The following is a 20503-nucleotide window of genomic DNA, read 5'->3' as shown; positions in this document are numbered from 1 at the left end:
CATTGATTTTGTAGCATTATTCCCAGTTGCCAAAACATGGAAACAACTGGTGTCCTTTGATAAATGATTGCATAATGAAGATGTAGTACATATATACAATGGAATACTCTTCAGCCATAAAAAAAGAGGAAATACTTCCATTTGTTACATGAATGGACTTTGAGAATATCATCCTAAGTGAAATAAGTTAGATAAAGTTAAGAACTACATGATTTCACTAATGAGAGATATAAAATAAAGCAACAAATAAACAAAACTCATAAACACAGATAACAGTAGTGATTACCAGAGAGAAGAGGTGAGGAGGTAGTAAAGTATATAGGGAATCAATTATATAGTGAAGAAAGAAGATCTGACATTGGGTATTGGGTATACAAAACATTATAGTCTTGTATCATAGAAATGTTCACTTGAAACCTATAACATTTTATTAACCATTGTCATCCCAATAAATTTAACAAAAAGAAAAAAGAAAATAAAAATTATAATTGAATATTTTAGGTCTTTCCAAAGTAACTTTTAATTTTAATGCAATATCAAACAAAATTTCTTTCTTTTTTATTTATTTTTTGGTGACAGAGAAAGGGACAGACAGGAAGCGAGACAAATGAGAAGCATCAGTTCTTTGTTTCAGCACCTTAGTTGTTCATTGATTGCCTTCTTATATGTGCCTTGAGGAGGTACAGCAGACTGAGTGACCCCGTGCTCAAGCCAGTGACCTTGGGCTCAAGCTGGTGAGCCTTGCTCAAACCAGATGAACCCGCGCTCAAGCTGGCAACCTCAGAGTTTCGAACCTGGGTCCTCTGCATCCGAGTTCGATTATCCACTGTGCCACAGCCTGGTCAAGCCAAACAAAATTTCTAATAAGCATACCAGTTAATACTATTAAAAATAAATAATAGTTTACATGTTTCAACATTCACAACTTACAGAGGATGTGGGATAAAGTCACTTTCAATCTTTAGTAGTGGTACTTAAAAGAAAAGAAAATAAAGGCCCTGGCTAGTTGGCTCAGTGGTAGAGCATTGGCTTGGTGTGTATAAGTCCTGGGTTCAATTCCCAGCCAGGGCACACAGGAAAAGCATCCATCTGCTTCTCCACCCTTCCCCCTCTCTTTCCTCTCAATCTCTCCCTTCCCCTCCTGCAGCCAAGGCTCCACTGGAACAAAGTTGGCCCAGTTGCTGAGGACAGCTCTATGGCCTCAGCTTCAGGCACTAGAATGGCTCCTGCCACAATGAAGTGACACCCCTGATGGTCAGAGCATCGCCTCCTGGTGGGCATGGTTGGTGGATCCCTGTTGGGTGCATGTGGGATTCTGTCTGTCTCCCCACTTCTAACTGTGGAAAAATACAAAAAAGAGAGAAAGATTGTAATGTGTTTAATGTGAATAAAGGCAAGGAAAGCCAGTCCTGAACCCAACAGCACTATTCTGTACATATGGTGGGTTGAGAGGAAAGAGAGGGACCATGAACGCATATGCCAGCTTATACAAAAATAAATTACATAGCAGCCCATCTGCAATGGTTCCCTCAGCTAAGTATAAAAACTAGTACCATGAAAGCTAACCAGAGTAGGCCAAGGTGTGGGTTGGGTTACTGGGGGCACCATTCAGACAGGAGAGGCCTACAAGGAGGTCTTGAGTCAATTGGTGGCTGAGCATGAACTTAGCAGCTTGTCCACCACAATGCGGGCATGTTGGGGCCGGCTGGCCAGCTCCTTGGAGGAGCAGCATGCCTCCAGGAGGCACATACTGAAGTTTCATTTCTCACTGACTTAAGTCACAGCAGGCATCAGTGGACAGAGGACGAGTTTGGTGTAGTCCGAAAGGTGTTGATCTTCTCAAAGCCATTACTGAGGTGCAGAATGTTGGCACTGAGGGTGTGCAACCAGGTACGCAGGTAGAGCAGCTGGGCCAACTCATCATCTTTCCATGACATGACACTGGCCCCGCCTTCAACAAATGTTCGCTCATGTAGTTATAGAAATACCTAAAGAGGGTGATCTTCTTTATTAAGGAGTTGGGATGGGAATTCCTAGTGAAATAAGACACTGTGCAATTACATTCTGTGTACATCAGACTGTCACTGTCATAGTAAATAAGGCACGTGGAGTCACAGAAGAGCACACCCATGGTGTTGTCACACAGTTGATACCTGAGGCTATACTCATCCGAGTAGTTCACCCACTTGCTGACCTAGAAGATGAGGATGTAGGTGGGATCCTCACCTCCTCTTGCCTCACTAGCCCTGGTGTGAGGGCTTGTAGACACTGATGCTGCCTACTTGCTGTAGCATGTCACCGAGATGGGAGTCAACTGCCTCACTGATCTCCTGGACTGCTCAGACATGGGGGATTCTCCATGCCTTCATTGAGGACTAAGAGTTGCTTCTTGTTATTGGGGTCCAGGCTGCTGGAAGCAATGGATACCCTGGGTGGAATGGTGAGGCAGGTGTTCAGGAGACAGGTAGGGATGTAGCTAGAAGTAAAAAACGTGTTGAGCAGCTTGTGGATAGTGGGGTGGCCAATGGGGTCTGTTTGAAGTGTCCTCTGAATGAGGGAAGGGGCCACAGGATTAATGTGCTTCTTCTGGGAGGCAGTTTTTTTAGAATTTTTTGAATCATTCCAGTGATATTATATGCATATACATGCAAATATGTTTAGACATGTCAGTTTGGATTACCTTGGGCTCTGATTAAATTTAAAAAAAAGAGAAAAAAAGTGACTAATAATGGAGATGGCACTAAGTGCCCTCCCTACATTTGAGTTAGCTCTTTGAGAAGTAGTGATCAGACTGAAGTATTTTATAAACACTAGCTCAAATCTCTGGTTTGATAGCATTTAATGTTTTTAAAATTGACATGCTATTAAATTAGTATTATGTATATGTGTGTATGTGTATATATAGATTCTATTTGAAAAGAAATTATTCATCTTGAAAATTTAAGAGCTCTTAGAGATTTTGTGGTTTGTTTAAACATAACTGGATTTTCAAGACTGAAAAATAAAAATTCAATATTTATAAATCTATATAGGTATTTGTGATTATTTCTTCTTTTTATTAGACTGTAAGGAATTATTTTTCATTATATACAGTATATAAATAATAAAACTGGTTTAATGTGGATATTGTTATTGTACAGAAGAAAGTCAGAAATAGTCAAGAAAAATTTGTGGATAAAGTACTTTTAATATGACCACAAAGGGACTATAACTATCTGTTTTCAGTCTTTATCAAAAGTTGCAAAAATATTTGATTTAGTTCCATTAAGAAAGAAATTGACCAAGACAATAGCAGTCACCAATTTAGTGATAAAGTAAGATTATATAGTTATTGTATCATCACTGGCAATTCTTTGTCTGCCTTTGAAAATTCAATTATTCAGTTCATCCCAGCAGGGGGATGGGTTTTGATGATCTTTTGATTTCTCTAATCACCAGGAACCCAAGTACAAGTCCTAAAAGGTGTTGATAACTCACAGGAAACATTTGACAGGCTTGGAAACCCATTGCTCAATTCTTACATTTGTCTTACATTTAAAAAATACGTTTGCTAGAAGTAGCAGACTGTTATATTAATTTAAGACCAATTGTGCTCTAATTAAAAAATGTAATTATTAAAACTTGGGGAGTGCTTCTACTTCTGCCCAAGATAGAGTAACAATGAACAGGGTTAGCGTCCTGGCTTAAACAACTAATAGAACAGTAGATGATATGTTTCCATACAATGGGAAAAAGGCAGAGGGAAGGGAAATGCACAAGGTAAGACCTTTAGGTACTTCAGTTCACTGCCCAGAGTTCCCAGGCCATTGGATAGAAAAAGGAACCTAAACAGAGCCTTGCACTCGCACCAAGTTGAGGTAGCAGAGACCAAGGTTTATAGAAATGAAGATTGTTAGAATTTGTGAAGAGAATACTAGAGAGGAGGAAGTTAAATAGCGAGAGAGAGCAAATTTGAATAGGGTGTTCCCTCAAACTTTTGGCTCAGTACTAATTGCAGGTACATGAGAAAACCAATGGAATAGGTCCTGTTCTCACCACATAGAGTAGAAACCTTATAATGCATGGATTTTACAATTATCAGAAGCTTATTGTCTTATCAATGTGGTTAAACCTAGACTAAAGCTAGTTATAAAACTTAAAAGCAAGCCTTGAACCTTGAAAGCATTTAACTAATTTTAAATAACTTAATTACATGCCTGACCAAAAGTGAACACGCTTTTAAAAGATTTAGCAAAATCCAGCAACAGTATAAAATATACAATGTCCAACGCTCAATCATAAATACCTAAGAAACAGAAAAAATTTTATTTATATTAAAGGGATAAGTAAGTAAATAAAAATCAACAGAAAAAATGTTGGAACTTGTAGACAAGGGCAACAAAACAGTACTTTTAATTATTCTCCATAGGTTCAGAAAGGAAGAGGAAAACATGTGCATGCCTGGGAAAGAAATGGAAAATATTTTAAAAGAGGAGCTGAGAAATATTTTAATAAACTTAATTTGAAATTAGAAATCTAGCTTGTTAAATTGTGAAATTCAGAGTAACACATGAATAATATTCTGTAAAGATACCCTATAGGGTTTAGTGGAATGTAGGCTCATTCATCTTTTGCTCTACAGTGTGAAATACTGTAATAAACATTTTTTTAAAACTTTTTTTTATTATTCATTTTAAAGAGGAGAGGGAGAGACAGAGGGATAGAGAGAGAGGAGAGACAGAGAGAGAGAAGGGGGGAGGAGCTGGAAGCATCAACTCCCATATGTGCCTTGACCAGGCAAGCCTAGGGTTTCGAACCGGCGACCTCAGCATTTCCAGGTCGACACTTTATCCACTGTGCCACCACAGGTCAGGCCTGTAATAAGCATATTGTTAGGTATTCAGTATTTCCTGAATGTTGGAAACACAAAATGGGCCCTGAGTTATTTCTGAATATGACAAGTGTGAACTTGGTTTTAAAATTATATTTTCCTAATTTTAATAAGTTGTAGACGACATTATTTAGATTTTGAGGTTGTGATACAATTCTTTTAAGATTCAACATTAATTTTGGAAGTGTATTTTTATCTTTTTTATTTTATTTTATTTTGCTAATAAAGGACTTGGCATTGACCCTAAATAAATTTATAATGTCTTCTTATAGGTAAAATGCTTACCTATTTTATTATCCCCTTCATCAAATCTGTGAGGATAAAGAGTAAGCAATTGAAGGATTAATTCCCAGAGTAATAATGATATAAAGTCAAGTATATTATATACATAAAATACATAAAAATATTATAACAGCAAACCAAGCTTTTAATTATTAAAAAGGTTATGTTCTAGTTCTGATCTTGCTGGTTCACTCCTTTATTTTTATCTCTATAATCAGAGAAATTTTATACTTAATTAAAAATATTTTTTTAAATTTAGTTAGCAACTCAGTACCTTGTAGGTATGAATGTCTCATGAATAAGTTTCTTTGACATAGGCAAACATAAGTAATAGCAAGCTACAATAAAATCAACATTATTGCACCATTTAGATTACTTCTGAAATACTTATACGTTGAGTACATCTTTTTATGAGTCATATTGGCTTTATTTTTTAAAAAATGTAGTGTCTGAACAGATATACTCATACTTGAGTGCTATATCTGACATTTCAATTCAAAGTTAAGGCCACCAGCATTTTAGCTACTGCTGTTCTATTAAATATGTGTCAGAGAGAAAGACAGAGGATTACTTTTATTTCCTATACCTATTACATTCAACATTACACCTAAGAAAAAATGTTGCTGAGGCATCAACAAAAATTTCATTTTTTGATTGAAACGCTGATAGCGTTATTATTCAGACATGGTCTTAACACCTCAAGGCTAGCGCACATATCACAGAAGTAAATACAAATTTGTTATTTGAAAAATAAGGTAGAAGATTTGGGGATTGACATATTGCAAACATAATTAATTTGCAGTTTACTTGGCACACTTTTAGTATTATTTATTTTACTTCAAAGCATAGTTTGAACTTCTCAATAATGAATCATCATTTTACACCCATTTCAGACAGGACAGTTATATTAATAATCCATGCATTCTGTTGCCACATGTCAGTCTATACTAGTAATGCACACAAAGAAACAACCAAATAAAAATGCAAAAAAAAAGGTAAACCCATTAATCAGTAAACTCTTAGAAAGTTGGTGGCATTAGGCTACTTGCTTCTATAATAACAGAGTGATATTATTATAGCTGTGAGACTTAATTTATCCATATTTTATATGATGTGGAAGACAATTTTGTCAATATCACACATAAACCATATGTACTTTGAATTATTATGTAGTCATCAAGAGTGATATTCTAGAAGGTCATTGAATCATTTACATAGAAACTCTTGTTGCCACAAAACTCTTCTAAAGCATTTGCAATCTAATGGATATGTTTACCAATATTTTCAATAGCTAAAGCATTTTGTTATGTGATTTTTTCCCTGTTCAAACTATAGTCACTTTTTACATTTCTTATATGAGTGATAAAAGTTTTAGATTGATATCTTATTCATTATTTAACAAAGTTAGTTGATATTACTATTTTTATTTTGAAAATAGATATTTTTAGGACTTTTTTGTTTTTTCAGGGTTTTTTTTTTAGCTTTTTACTTCAACTTTAAGATTAACAAACTCTAGATTTGTATCTGTATGTAATTGGTTTGACCTGAGAAAGTGAGAGGGAGGTTTTGTCTTTAACATGCCAGGCAATTTTATGAAAAACACAATTGCTCTTTTTGACCTGCAATGGAATATAATGAATAGCCAAATGCTGAGTTTTCCTCAGTGCTAGAAATGAGGGCAGCAAGTATGAAAATTTCCAGACACTTTTCATGAGGTGATAAGGCAGTTATATTTGTGGGTATGGTCAACAGTACCATATAGCATTTAAGTTCATTACATAAAAACTTCTTAGTATTACCAATAAGCTGAACGCAATACCCTTTGCCACAAAACAAAACTCTAAAATTTAAGTAGAATCTTAAAACTTAAAATTTGGAAGTGCCACTTTGAAATATTAGTCTGAATTATGAAATTTGTTATAGTAATTATTTGAATTAAATTATGAGTGAATTAGAATTCAAACTACCTTTAGTCACTTGATATTAATTTTGTGTACATTTGAAAGTCTGGCATCCAATTCATTAGAGCAAACTAAAGCCAGACATACACATTTTTATTTTTGTATTTTTCTAAGTGAGAAGCAGGGAAGCAGAGAAACAGACTCCCATGTGCAAGCCACCGGGATCCACTCAACAGGCCCACTAGGGGGCGATGTTCTGCCCATCAGGGGCATTGCTCCGTTGCAACTGGAACCATTCTAGCGCCTGAGGTGGAGGCCATGGGGCCATCCTCAGCTCCTGGGCCAACTTTGCTCCAATAAAGCCTGGGGGTGGGAGAGATAGAGAGAAAGGAGAGGGGGAAGGGTGGAGAAGTAGATGAGTGCTTTTCTTGTGTGCTCTGACCAGGAATCCACACATTTTTTAATAAAGAATTCTCTATAGTTTTCTAGGAAAAAGTGTAATTATTGGCTTTCTGTTCATGTTTTCTATGTATGAGAAGAAAAACTGTGTTTGAATCAAGCATGAACTTACTCCATTGATTCCTCTCAATCTGTACACTATTTTGCTGTTATTTGCATAGGTAAAATTTGGAACAATCATAGATGAAACAAATTCATCAAGGTAAGATTTGCTGAAGATTTACAAAGTATTGGGATAGGCCTGGGATGAAGTAATAATATGCAAGACACAATCTCTGCCCTCAAAAAGACTATAATAAGTAGAAAGATAACATAGTTAAATATTATACTCTGATATAAAAACTGTGATATCATAATACATCTTTAGAGCTTTTTTAAATGATTTTATTGTTGCTGTATCCCTTTGGTACTCAGCATAGTATACAGAATCGAGTGTGTGCTCAATAAACAAAGCCTGAATGAATAAAACTGTGACTATGAGTACTATAAACTATTCCAGAAAAACTGGTTTATAAATCTTAAGCTATCCACTCAATAAACCTCTATAAAAATGAATTTAAATCAGTGATATCAGCAAACCTCAGAAGATCCCATCATAAAAGTCTGTGCAGTTTAATGAATAAGCATTTACCATTAATATTTTATTTTCTTACCTTTTGTAAGTGTTGTATGTATTATAGGTAGTAATTAGAATTGCCTTTTATAGTATAATTTCTCAAGATACCGAAACAAATAGTATGCTAAAGTCCAGGATAAGGCTTATGGTGTACTTTTAAATGTTAACTCTACAATTCTACTAAAGAAAATCAACAAATGTTTAAAAAAAACCATGTAGTATGGTTCTCATCTATGCATTGTCCTATCAATGTTTATAGGCAGGTTCTTTTTAAGACTTTAGTAAGTACTCTCTTCAGATAATTTCACCACTGCTTCAGAATCATCAAAACATCATTTCAAATTTAAGGCTGATGAAATTTCTTACAACTTAAGATTCCTTCTGTCACCAAATGATGTTTAAAATGTGAACTTATGTATCATGCCTTAATATTGGTAATTTAAATGAGTACTATAAATGAGGTTAACACAAACTTAGAAATTCATATAGAAGATGAACATGAGATAACTTATTAAAAAATAATAAATAACTACAAAATGTGTAGGAATAGGTATAAAACCAATGTTTCATGGACATGTTTGTGGAAATCCAGTAAAACTATTTTTTTTCTCCTACTTCATATGACAATGTCTGGTTCTTATGTGCAAGAATTTTAGCAGGACCACATTGTTGACCTACTGAGATTTGACTCCAACTATTCAATTTATTTTCTACTAAATGGTCAAGAGATTTGTAATTTCTAGGTTGTAAAATGCACAGGGAATCTTTACTTTAGAGTTATTCTCAAATGGGATAAAGAAGGCTTTTGTTAGCAAAATTGATTACTCCTTAATATAGGATGGACACTCTAGCTCATTTTCTCTAAAACCTAAAAAGTAGTGGTTTACCTTTAAAATGTGAAGATACAAAGAAACAAATAATAGCAGCATGGCATGTTAATCACCTCTATTTATATTCTGTTAATAAAAGAAAATGAACTCCTGGACACTTCTGTGTGATATGATTTTTAAAAAGCATTGTCTATTCACATTAAATATTTAGAAGTTGCATTTTCCTTTTTAGGAGGCAACTACCATACTGAATTTATGTGTCATCAGTACTTTCAACACCCCCAAGAGTTTATTTTTTAAAGATATGTACTTATTGTGATTAGTTTGTGATACACTGTTGGGAAATTCATATCTTCCTATTCACCAAGACATATATTTCAGAACTCATTTTTTTTGTTGTTAAAGATATCCTTATTTTTTTCTTTTTTGCTTCGTTAATTATGAACTGTTAATGTGGTAGATAGAATTTTGGCTCCCATACTCTATCCCCTGGTGTTCTGCATATGTATGCTACAATACATAGCAAAGTGGCTTTGTGGATGGAATTAAAGTTACATCTTAAAATAACATGATTATCCTGGATTATACAGGGGGCCTAAGGTAATTATTTGGGTCCATAAAAGTAGAAGAATACAGGAGTATGGGTCAGAGAGATGTAAAGGAAGAAGAGGCAGGAGAGTCTCACAGCCTTGACCTGCCATTGCTGGCTTTGAAGATGAAGGGAAGACCATCTACCAAGGAATATGAGTGGCCACTAGAAGATATGAATGACCTTGAGGTGGGAAATGGGAACTTTATTTCTACAGCCACAAAGATCTGAATTCTTCTAACAACTTGAATGAGTAAAAAATCAATACTCCCCTAGAGCCTCTAGAACACCATCCAGCTGACACCTTGATTTACCATACTTCCCCATGTATAAGACACATATTAATTTTGGGGCCAAAATTTTAAAGAAGAAAAAATGTATTACATAAAGTTATTAAATTCAAGTTTTAGCCATCATAAAATTCATTCAACTCCTCATCTGTGTGAAAAAGCGGGAAATACAAATAAAAAATCTATAACCACTATATAAAACACACCCAGTTTTTAGACCCCAAATTGTTCAAAAAAGGGTGTTTCTTATACATGGCGAATACAGTAACATTGTGAAATTATAGAACATCTGGCCGATTTCTCTGGATTTCTGATCCATGGAAACTATGAGACAATATATAGCTTTTATTTTAAGCTATTAAATTTGTGATAACTTTTCCTAGCAGTAATAAGAAACAAATACACTGAATCCTCAATATTTTGAGACATGAGATTATAAATTCTAGTTAAAACATTCTCTTCAGTAAAATAGTATATTTTTTATAATTTTCAAAATGTGAGATACTATAACATTATTTCATGAATATAATAGAAAAAGTAAATTAAAACAACCTTTACCTTCCAAAAAAATGAATGAATTAATTTTAACCTAATTTTTAAAAATATTGTTTGATATCATTTACTTACCCTCAGACTGAAGATAATACTTTCAAGTAAAACTTCTGTTAATTGTGATATATTTGAAGTATAATAAGACAGCAAATTATTTATTTTATTATTTGTTGGTTTACAGTACCAACTCAAAGAATTTGAGATGAGAAGTAATCTGCTAAATGTCATCATCCTTAATCTTATTATTTTTCTGTCCAAAAGTCAGTGATTTTCTTGTACCGAGGACATTTATATTGAGAGACAACCTATAAAGAAATATTGTTTGAACAATGTGATCTTAAGTAATCATTTTGTTGCTATTACATTTCATGTTAAAAGGTTCCTTTATTAAAAAGAGCTATCCAAACTAGGTGCACTCAATTAATATTTTATTTACTAATTTTGTGTCTTCATTGTGTTATACAGCAAAACAATAATCTCATCATTACAACACATAATCTCCTTTTGAACTTGTATTTTTTTTGTTTGACATTAATTATAACTCTTGGCCCTGGCCTATTGGCGCAGTGGTAAAGTGTCGGCCCGGAATATGTATTTCCCAGGTTCAATTCCTGGTCAGGGAACACAGAAGAAGAGACTGTCAGCTTCTCTACCTGTCCTCTTCCACTACTCTCTCTTGCCCTCTCTCTTTCTTTTTTTCTCTTTTTCTCTCTTTCTCTTCCCCTCCCACAGCCATAGCCCAATTGGTTTCAATGAGTTTGCCTCAGGCACTGAAGATGGCTCCATGGTCTCCACCCCAGGCACTAAAAGTTGTTGAGCAATGGAGCAACAACAGATGGCAGAGTATTGCCCCCTAATGGGCTTGCCACATGGATCCCTGTTGGGGTGCATGCAGAAATCTGTCTTTCTACCTCCCCATCTTTTACTTTGAAATACTTTTGAAGTAGAATATTTACATTGATTTACATTGTTTATTTTACAATGTAAATAGTAAAGACATGTTAGTTTTAAATTTAGAGCAGTTGTTCAAGTGTATTCTATTTGCAAAGTCAATAGGTTTGGTGTGAATAATCTCTTAATCTAACATTCTGCATGCTTCACAGGCATAGATAACAATGTAGTCAGCTTGATCACCACAGGAATATCTGGAATACATTCTAGTTGCAATATGTTAAAGTAAAGTACATATGTATTTAGAGGGAAAATTATAAAAAGACTTAAAGCAAAAATAGAAAAATACATAGCACACTTTGTGACAATAATGTGCACTGCTTTTAATATTGTGTCAGAGATTCCCATGTAATTGATATTAATGCTCTCCATAAACAATGTATTATGTTCTCTCTGTAGAAAGAAATGCTAGCCATTGACCACTGAAACCAGTAAATTCTGACAAGAGTTACTAAATCTCTCTATTCTCATGACCTATGATGACTGTATGTCCTCAAATGAGAAATCTGGGGCAAATTCTTCTATGAATCTATAAACTTCTTAGAAGCTTGGTCTCTGTATTCTGTTATTTGGTAGTTGCTTTATTCATGTCCTATGAGTATAAACCTTTCTTTGTTTAACTTACAGGCATTCATATCCCTGATAATATTCTGCTATTGAACTTACCTCATGAAAAAGATTCTTTTAAAGCACAGCATGAAGGTTATGGAGGTAAAATTCTATACTCCACGAAATCCATTCTAATTAAATTTTCACTATAGAAAAATAGTAATCAGCTCTAGCCAGTTTTGTTTTACTATAGGAGACACAAATCTCACCACAACTAACCAAGGTCACAATAATGTTCCTTCATCTGATGCACAGTGAAGGAAGGAGAAAGACTAGTTTCATAGAACTGGTAAATAATTCATAATATGATTGGTGTAATGTTGCTGAATAGTTATACAGTGCCACTCAGATTTTCTTAAAATTATTCAATAATTTCATTATAGCATATTATAGCATACTGCTTTGACCTTGGATTGCAGTTTTCCTACAAATGTATCAAAACCCTGAGATTATGTGTGATTTTATTAACCCTCTTATTAACTGTAGAATCAAACTTGGTCAATCTTTTTTTTAAACAAACAAAAACAAACAAACAAAAAACATGGTATAGATTCAAACCTTAAGTTAAATTACACTGTTATAATAAGTCAGTAGAAGTTCCAAAATAGAATAACACTTTGTCAATAGGTTCTAATTCCTTCTCTTTGTTTTGTTTTCTGTTTTTTTACTTATTTATTTATTTATTTATTTATTTATTTATTTATTTGTGTGTGTGTGTGTGTGTGTGTGTGTGTGTGTGTGTGTGTGTGACAGAAACAGAGAGAGGAACAGACAGGCAGGAAAAGAGAGAGATGAAAAGTATTAATTATTTTATTGCAGCACCTTAGTTGTTCATTGATTGCTTTCTTATATGTACCTTGCCTGGGATGCTACAGCAGACCAAGTGACCCCTTGCTAGAGCCAGTGACCCTGGGCTTAAGCTGGTGAGCTTTGCTCAAACTAGATAAGCCTGCGCTCAAGCTGGCAACCTCGAGGTCTCAAACCTGGGTTCTCCGCATCCCAGTCTGATGCTCTATCTACTGCACCACTGCCTGGTCAGGCTATGACTCTGACTCTCTCTTATGAGTGCAGCCAGTAAGAGACTCCTTTTGGATTAAAAAAAAAAAGATTGTTGATATTTTTGTTACAATTCTGATAGATTCTTCCCAATTGAATTCTCTAGGCCAATGTTTCTCAGACTTTTATTTAAAATGCAAACAAGTCACCCAAGCAGATTTTCATAGAAAATATAGTTTCTTATTCAGTAGTTTTGAGATGGGGCTAAGATTCTAAACTTTTAACACATTCCTAAATGATGCCAAACTTCTGATTCCATGGACTACTCTTGGAGTTGTAACATTATACAACATTGGTTCCAAAACTTTAGCATATATCAGGGTCACCATGTAACAATGTTAATACAAATTTCTTGGTCACAGAGTTTCTGATTCAGTATGCTGGGGCAGGGGGATATGTTAGGTAGACAAGAATTTGCCTTTTTAACAAGTTTCTAGGTGATACTGGGAATGCTGGTCCAAGTACCAAATCTGAGAACCATTTGGTCTGGAGAGATCTTAGAACTCAATTGAACTTTGACTTTTAACTTAAAGAATATTTGGAAAAAGAATATTTAGAGTTCTAAATCAATCAATTGGTTCTTCCTTTCATCCCATCATATCATTGCCAGCATGACATGCTTATTCATGGGATTTAAATCATTATGCTATGTTCTGTGGGGAGTTACACTGAAATTTAAAGAAATTCTGTTCTGCCTTTGGGAATTTGCAATTTATAATGAGACACTAGTCAGAAACAAAAAACAGCAATATAAAAGATGTATAAGAAAATCACATCTGAAGTGTGATTATGTGAAGATTAAGTAATGGAGATGAGGAAAATGATGAAAAAAGGTGATTGTTTCTGTGAATTAGAGATATGGTTATCAGCCAGACATGCCTAATAGCATTACGTGGGAAATATGGTTAATAGCATTAAGTCCCAGAGGAATTTTCAGAATTTGCTGAAGAAATTTTCAATAGGAATTGCAGCTTAGAACTAAGAGGTCACTATTCAACAGTGTGAAGACTTTTTCAAAGATACCATCGCATAAGATTCATAAAGACCCATGGCAGGCATATTGTTTCAAAAGGGGGGGGGGACCGGTATAAGCTATTAAAATTGTTAATTATATAACTATCAGATTTTTTTTTTCTTTTTTGAAAAATTAAGACATTACTAATGAGGAAATGAATGAGTACTTCCCAAATGAGAAGAAACAGGCTATTTATTTATATAGCAAGGGAATAATTCACCATTAGAGACTTAAAGGTAGGCCAAGAAATAAGAATGTTTTATAGTGCAAAAAAAGAGGAAAGCATCTAGTACACTCTGGTTAGAGCTTGTTGGGAAGAGGAAGTTGGAAGTGGGCTAACTGGAATAGGGCATGTGACTAGTTTGAAGAACTTGTTTGATTTTCTTTGATTGTTTCTGAATTAGAAGTGGGAGCACAAATAGGGAACCTACCAGTGATTGGCCAGTCTATTATTATTATGGGATGATTGCTACAGGGATTCTGGGTCAGAGTTCTTCTGTCATGCATTGTCTATTTGTATATTCAGCCTCTTAGCACCCGCTTTGGGTTTTTCTCTTACTGGCAAGAGATTGACCAATTCACAGACAGTGGCAATACAGCTCTTTACTGCTGAAGGATTGTTAACTTGTCTCCACAAACAACTATATTACAAGATCGTCTTGACCTTTTTGTTGTAGCATCATGGAAATTAATGATAAGAGATCAGCTGCATAGAAGCATTTAGACTCTAGATAGAATGAAATGGGCTATTATCAAGACCACTATGACAAAAAAACAAAACAAAACAAAAAAACACTGATGAGTTTTTATAACATGCTTCAGAACTAATCCAAACCAAGAGAACTAATACCATATGAGGATCAACCTTAGAGATATGTGTCACTTTTTCCTCTAGCTAATGTAATGCCTGTTTTACTTTACATATTTCATTATTACATGGATCTAAGTACAGCCAGAAGCACTAACAGTAGCACAATGCCACCATGATGAGGCAAAAGTAAAATAAGTACAAAATCTAGAGCAATGCATTTGTGTTATCATTACTTGTGCCAATGAGTTGAGACTGATCTGTATTCTATCCAGTTCAGAAGTTGTATCATAACTTTGTCAGAGTTAGTGATTAATCTTTAAAAAAAAACACAACAGTTTATTGCCTGACCAGGTAGTGGCACAGTGGATAGAGCATCAACCTGGAATGCTGAGGACCCAGGTTCAAAACCCCAAGTTACAGGTTTAAGCATGAGCTCCACCAGCTTGAGCGCCATCTCACCAGCTTGAGTGTGGGGACACCAGCTTGAAGCATCAGGTCATAAATATGACCCCATGGTCTCTGGCTTGAAGCTAAAGATCACTAGTTTGAGCCCAAGGTTGCTGGCTTGAGCAAAGTGTCACTGGCTCTGCTGGAGTGTCCCCAGTCAAGGCACATATGAGAAAGCAATCAATGAACAATTAAGATGCCACAGCAAAACATTGATGCTTCCCATCTCTCTCCCTTCCTGCCTGCCTGTCCCTGTCTGTCTCTCTCTTTCTTTTGCGAAAACAAAAATGCCCCCTCAGAACCAGTTTTATTGAGCTGTAATTTGCATAACACAAAATTTATCAGCCCAAAGTACAATTCAGTGACTTTTAATAAATTTACAGTTTTGCAACCATCACCACAATTTAGTTATATGTATGTATGCATTTTTCAGCTTTACTGAGGTATAATTAACAAAAAGGTATTTAAACTGTACAATATAACTTGATATATATATTTTTTGTGTGTAAGAATTCCTTCCATCTGCTTTATTAACATAGCCCTCATCTCATAGGTTTACATTTTTTGGGTGGTAGGTGAGAATGTTTAAGTTCTGCTCTTAGCAAATTTCAATTATATATAATACAGTGTTATCAACTATAGCCACCATGTTATATGTTAGGTCTTCAGAATCTATTCATCTTATAATTAAAAATTTGTACCCTTTTGCCAAATGCTTCCTATTTTTTTTACCCTCCAAGCCTGTTTGTATGAATTAAACTTTTGTTTTTAAAGAGTCCACATATAAATGATACCATGTGGTATTTGTTTTTCTTTTTCTGACTTATTTCATGTAACATAATACCCTTTGACTTTATCAATGTTGTGACAAATGGCAATATTTCATTCATTTTTTAGTCTGAATAATATGCCATTGTGTATGTGTGTATATGTGTGTATGTATGTGTGTGTATATACACACATGTAGCATGACTATATACATACACACATATATATTTATATATTTCATATTTTCTTCATCCATCCATTGACAGACATTTAGATTGTTTTCATAACTTGGCTATTGTGAATAATGCTTTAATGAACATGGGAGTAAGGGTTTCTTCAAGATAGTGGTTTTGTTTCTTCAGACTATAAACCCAGGAGTATGCTTGATAAATCATAGTTCTACTTTTAATTTCTTGAGGAACCTCCATACTGTTTTTCACAGTGACTGTATCCGTTTACATTTCCACCATCAGCTTTGTATAAAGCTTCTCTTTTTTTTCTACATCCTTGCCAGCATTACCTCTTGCCTTTTTGATAATAGTGATCTTAACAGATATGAGGTGATGTATCATTGTAGTTTTGTTTGCATCTCTTGATAATTAGTAATGTTTAGCGCTATTTCAGGTATTTGTTGGTCATTTATATATCTTCTTTGGAAAAATATCTACTCAGATTCTCTCCTATTTCTTAATTTATATATATATATATATATTCACAGAACTATTGACTTGTGTGAATTCCTTGTATGATGTAGATATGAATCTCTTATCAGATATGTGCTTTGCTGGTATTTTCTCTCATTCCTTTTAATTTTTTGATGATTTTCTTTGCTGTGCAGGTATTTTACTTTAATGTAGACCCACTTGTTTATTTGTGCTTTGTTGCCTTTGTTTTTGGTGTCAAGTTTGAAAAATCATTTCCAGAACTGATGTCAAGCTCTATGTCTTTTTCTAGGAGTTTTATTGTGTTATATCTTATGTTTAAGTCTTCAATCAATCTTGAGTTTTGCTTGTGTATGGTTTAAAAAGGGGTCCAGTTTCATTTTTTCTCATGTGGTTACCCAGTTTTCTCAACATAAATTTATTGAAAAGACTGTGCTTTTCTACTACATATTTTTGGCTCTTTGGTCATAAATAAATTGACCACAAATGCATGGGTTTATTTCAGGGCACTCTATTCTATCCACTTATATATCTATTTTTATGCCAATAATGTAATGTTTTGATAGATTTATAATAAACTTTAAAATTAGGAAGTGAGAACTCTTCAACTTTGTTCTTTCTTAGACTTCTTTAGCTATCAGAGATTTTAGCGGTTTCATAAAATTTTGGAGCTGTTTGTTCTGTATCTGTGAAAAATGCCATTGAAACTTTCAGAGGGATTGTAATCTGTTGATTGCTTTCAGTAAAATGGGCATTTTAGTGATAGTAATTCTTTCAATCCATCAACATGGAATATTTTTCCATTTTTTTGTGTCTTGTCATTTTTTTTCTTTACTACATTCATTTATTAGCCCTAGCTCAAGTTAGGGACCAAAAATAGAAAAGCTGGAAGATAGCGACATGGATATTCTGAACCGATTGCTGAAGAGGTAGTGGTTGGCTTCCCACTGTGGTTGCTATACAGATTATAAGTCAGAATCCATTTGCAGTACATTATCAAGCCATTGCCCACTGGTATATTCAATCTCTCACTAAATTATTAAAATAAAATTTAAAACAAAATACATATAACATTTTAGAATAAATAAATTGTAACTCCTTTTGAGAATCTATGTCAAATATATATATATATATACACATAATAATGTGCATTTGTCTGTTACATTTCTATCCTAAACCTTATAACTTAAATAACAGAGGTTACATAAGTTTAATAGGGTAAAACAAAATGTAACATTTAAAATGAAAATACTACTACTTTATATTAAAATAAAAAAACAGAACACTAATTATGATCCAAGCTTATCACAGCCTAACACATGAAGTTCATTGGAAGAAAGCTTCCTCAGGACAGGTGTCCAAGTAGTATTGTTAGAGCATCAAAACTAAGTAGAAGTAAAGTGCATTTTATGAGCAGAGTTGCAGAAGTGACATTTGTCTTTATATTTTTATTCATTTAGATTTTAAGAAAGTTGTATAACTTTTTCTCCAAGTGCGATAACCTGCATCAAAAACACCTGGAGGGATGACTGTCAAAATTCCACATACATAAGGCCCACAAATAGGAGCATTTAATGAACCAAATTTTAAAGATTTACAAGCTTCAAGTTTAAAATAAAATGATTCTTTCCAAAGATCTTTGGGTCACACAGATTAGTAGTTATGTTGTTTGTTTGTTTGCTTTTTATAACTACTAACACACACACACACACACACACATATATATATTATATATATATAAAAAACAAAGAAAGAATAACAATACAACTGTAATGTTGTATAATATACTGTGATTTAGAAGAGCTTAGAGAAAAAAGTTTTAAGATAAATTAGGAGAAATATTTTTGAAATAGAATTACCACAATTTATATATTGTTTATTTTACAAAATAAAAATGTATAATAATTTTAATTTGTATTTTCTTGAAGAAAAATTTGTATGTATTCTTATATACACAGAGTATAATTTTTTTTCTAGTAATATATCTCAGGTTTCCATTTCTTTCTTTACCTTTATTTGAAATAAAAATAACAAAGTAAATTTTTATTTCTGATAATTTTGTTTTTATATCTTTTTAGTTTCATTCTCCTTTGTGGTAACTGAGGGAACTTAAAAATATTGTTTTATAGAATAATATAACTTCAAAAAGTCTTGGAATTATTGCTTTTTCGAGCTGTCCCCAGTGTTCCTTAAATACTTTCTCCTGCTCTTAACTTATTCTATGACAAAATTTATTCAATTCCCTAAATTGTCATTTGAAAAGCTAATTAGAGGCCTTTCAGAACGTTCTGTCTTTACCAAAAGACATACTAAATTAAGAAGGCAATAAACCATGTACCTAGATTCTGAACTCAAAAAGAAGACCCAAGTAAGGAATCTTCAATAATTTAATAGATCTTTTAAAATTCAGAATATTATACCACTGGTACATAGAACTCTGGCTAAAATTAACGATCATTTTCTTTGTTTTGTGCTATACATAAATTCTGTATAATAAGGGACTACAAACAGTGGTCCATAAGTTAAATCCAACCTATCACCTATTTTTTTTTTCTTTAGTGAGGGAGACAGAGAGAGCGACAAATAAGGACAGACGGACAGGAAGGGAGAGAGATGTGAAGCATCAACTCTTCTTTGCTGCACCTTAGTTGTTCATTGCTTTCTCATATGTGTATTAACCTGGGGGCTCCAGTAGATACAGTGACCCCTTGCTCAAGCCAGTGATCTTCAGCTCAAGCCCATGACCATGGGGTCATGTCTATGATCCCACGCTCAAGCCAGCAACGCCACGCTCAAGCTGATGACCTTGAGGTTTTGAAACTGGGCCCTCTGCATTCCAGGCCAATGGTCTATCCATTGAGCCACTGCCTGGTCAGGCCCATCACCTATTTTTTTAAATAAACTTTTATTGAAACATAATGCCCCTTAATTGACTTATTATTTATGGCTGCTTTCAAGCCACAGCCTCAGAGTTGAGAAGTTGTGACAGAGACAACACAGCTCACAAAACAAAATATTTGCTATCTGGCCTGACCTGTGGTGGCGCAGTGGATAAAGTGTCGACCTAGAAATGCTGAGGTTGCCGGTTTGAAACCCTGGGCTTGCCTGGTCAAGGCACATATGGGAGTTGATGCTTCCAGCTCCTCCCCCCTTCTCTATGTCTCTCTCCTCTCTCTCTGTCTCTCCCTCTCCTCTCTAAAAAAAAATGAATAAATAAAAAAATTATTTGCTATCTGGCTTCACAGATAGAAGCTCAATACTTTTTTTTAGTAATTAATTTTTAGGTCAAAATATTATAAAGTAAAGGGCAGAAAGAACTATTCTCTAATTGTTCTTGATTTTTATTTCTTGACTTTTATTACTGATGTCTTATCTGGTAAATTTGTTTTTATCCTTTGAACCTTAGTTCTTAAATCAGCTTCTCTAAATGCCTCCAGATTGAATGACTCTCTTCGGCGTTGCCTTCAGATGTGGAACGTGCTTGTACTGATACTGATACAGTGTTCACTCTGATGTTTCATCACTGTTTGTATTTCTGTATTCCCTACTATTCTGTGCACTCCTGGAGGAGGAGGAGGGCAGGATTAGTACAGTGTTCACTGAGTGTTTATTATACTTACAGTAGCACAGTATTCTAAGGATTGCTGTCTATGTTGGCTAGGCATAGTTTTACTATAAATATGAGGCAAAATAGTTGAAAGAACCAAATGATATGGAAGCACATTGTGCAATGTGGCATAGAAATTTAAGCAGAAATTTTGTTAATAAAATTTTTTAAAAATTGTTTGGTTTCTG

The 20503-nt window shown here is 34.2% G+C and overlaps 1 protein-coding gene and 1 pseudogene across 1 annotated transcript in view; one reads left to right on the top strand and one right to left on the bottom strand.

Annotated features, from left to right (window-relative positions):
• GPC5 (glypican 5) overlaps nt 1–20503 on the top strand; it is a 1883811-nt gene that overhangs the window by 1297689 nt on the left and 565619 nt on the right. The window lies entirely within an intron of this gene.
• Nucleotides 1642–20503, bottom strand: part of LOC136308309 (serine/threonine-protein kinase PLK1-like) — a 29671-nt pseudogene continuing 10809 nt past the window's right edge.

Source organism: Saccopteryx bilineata, chromosome 6 (assembly GCF_036850765.1).
Source record: "Saccopteryx bilineata isolate mSacBil1 chromosome 6, mSacBil1_pri_phased_curated, whole genome shotgun sequence".
NCBI lineage: Eukaryota > Metazoa > Chordata > Mammalia > Chiroptera > Emballonuridae > Saccopteryx > Saccopteryx bilineata.
Note: the sequence above shows the minus strand (reverse complement) of the source record. Positions and strands in the feature narration are given on the sequence as shown.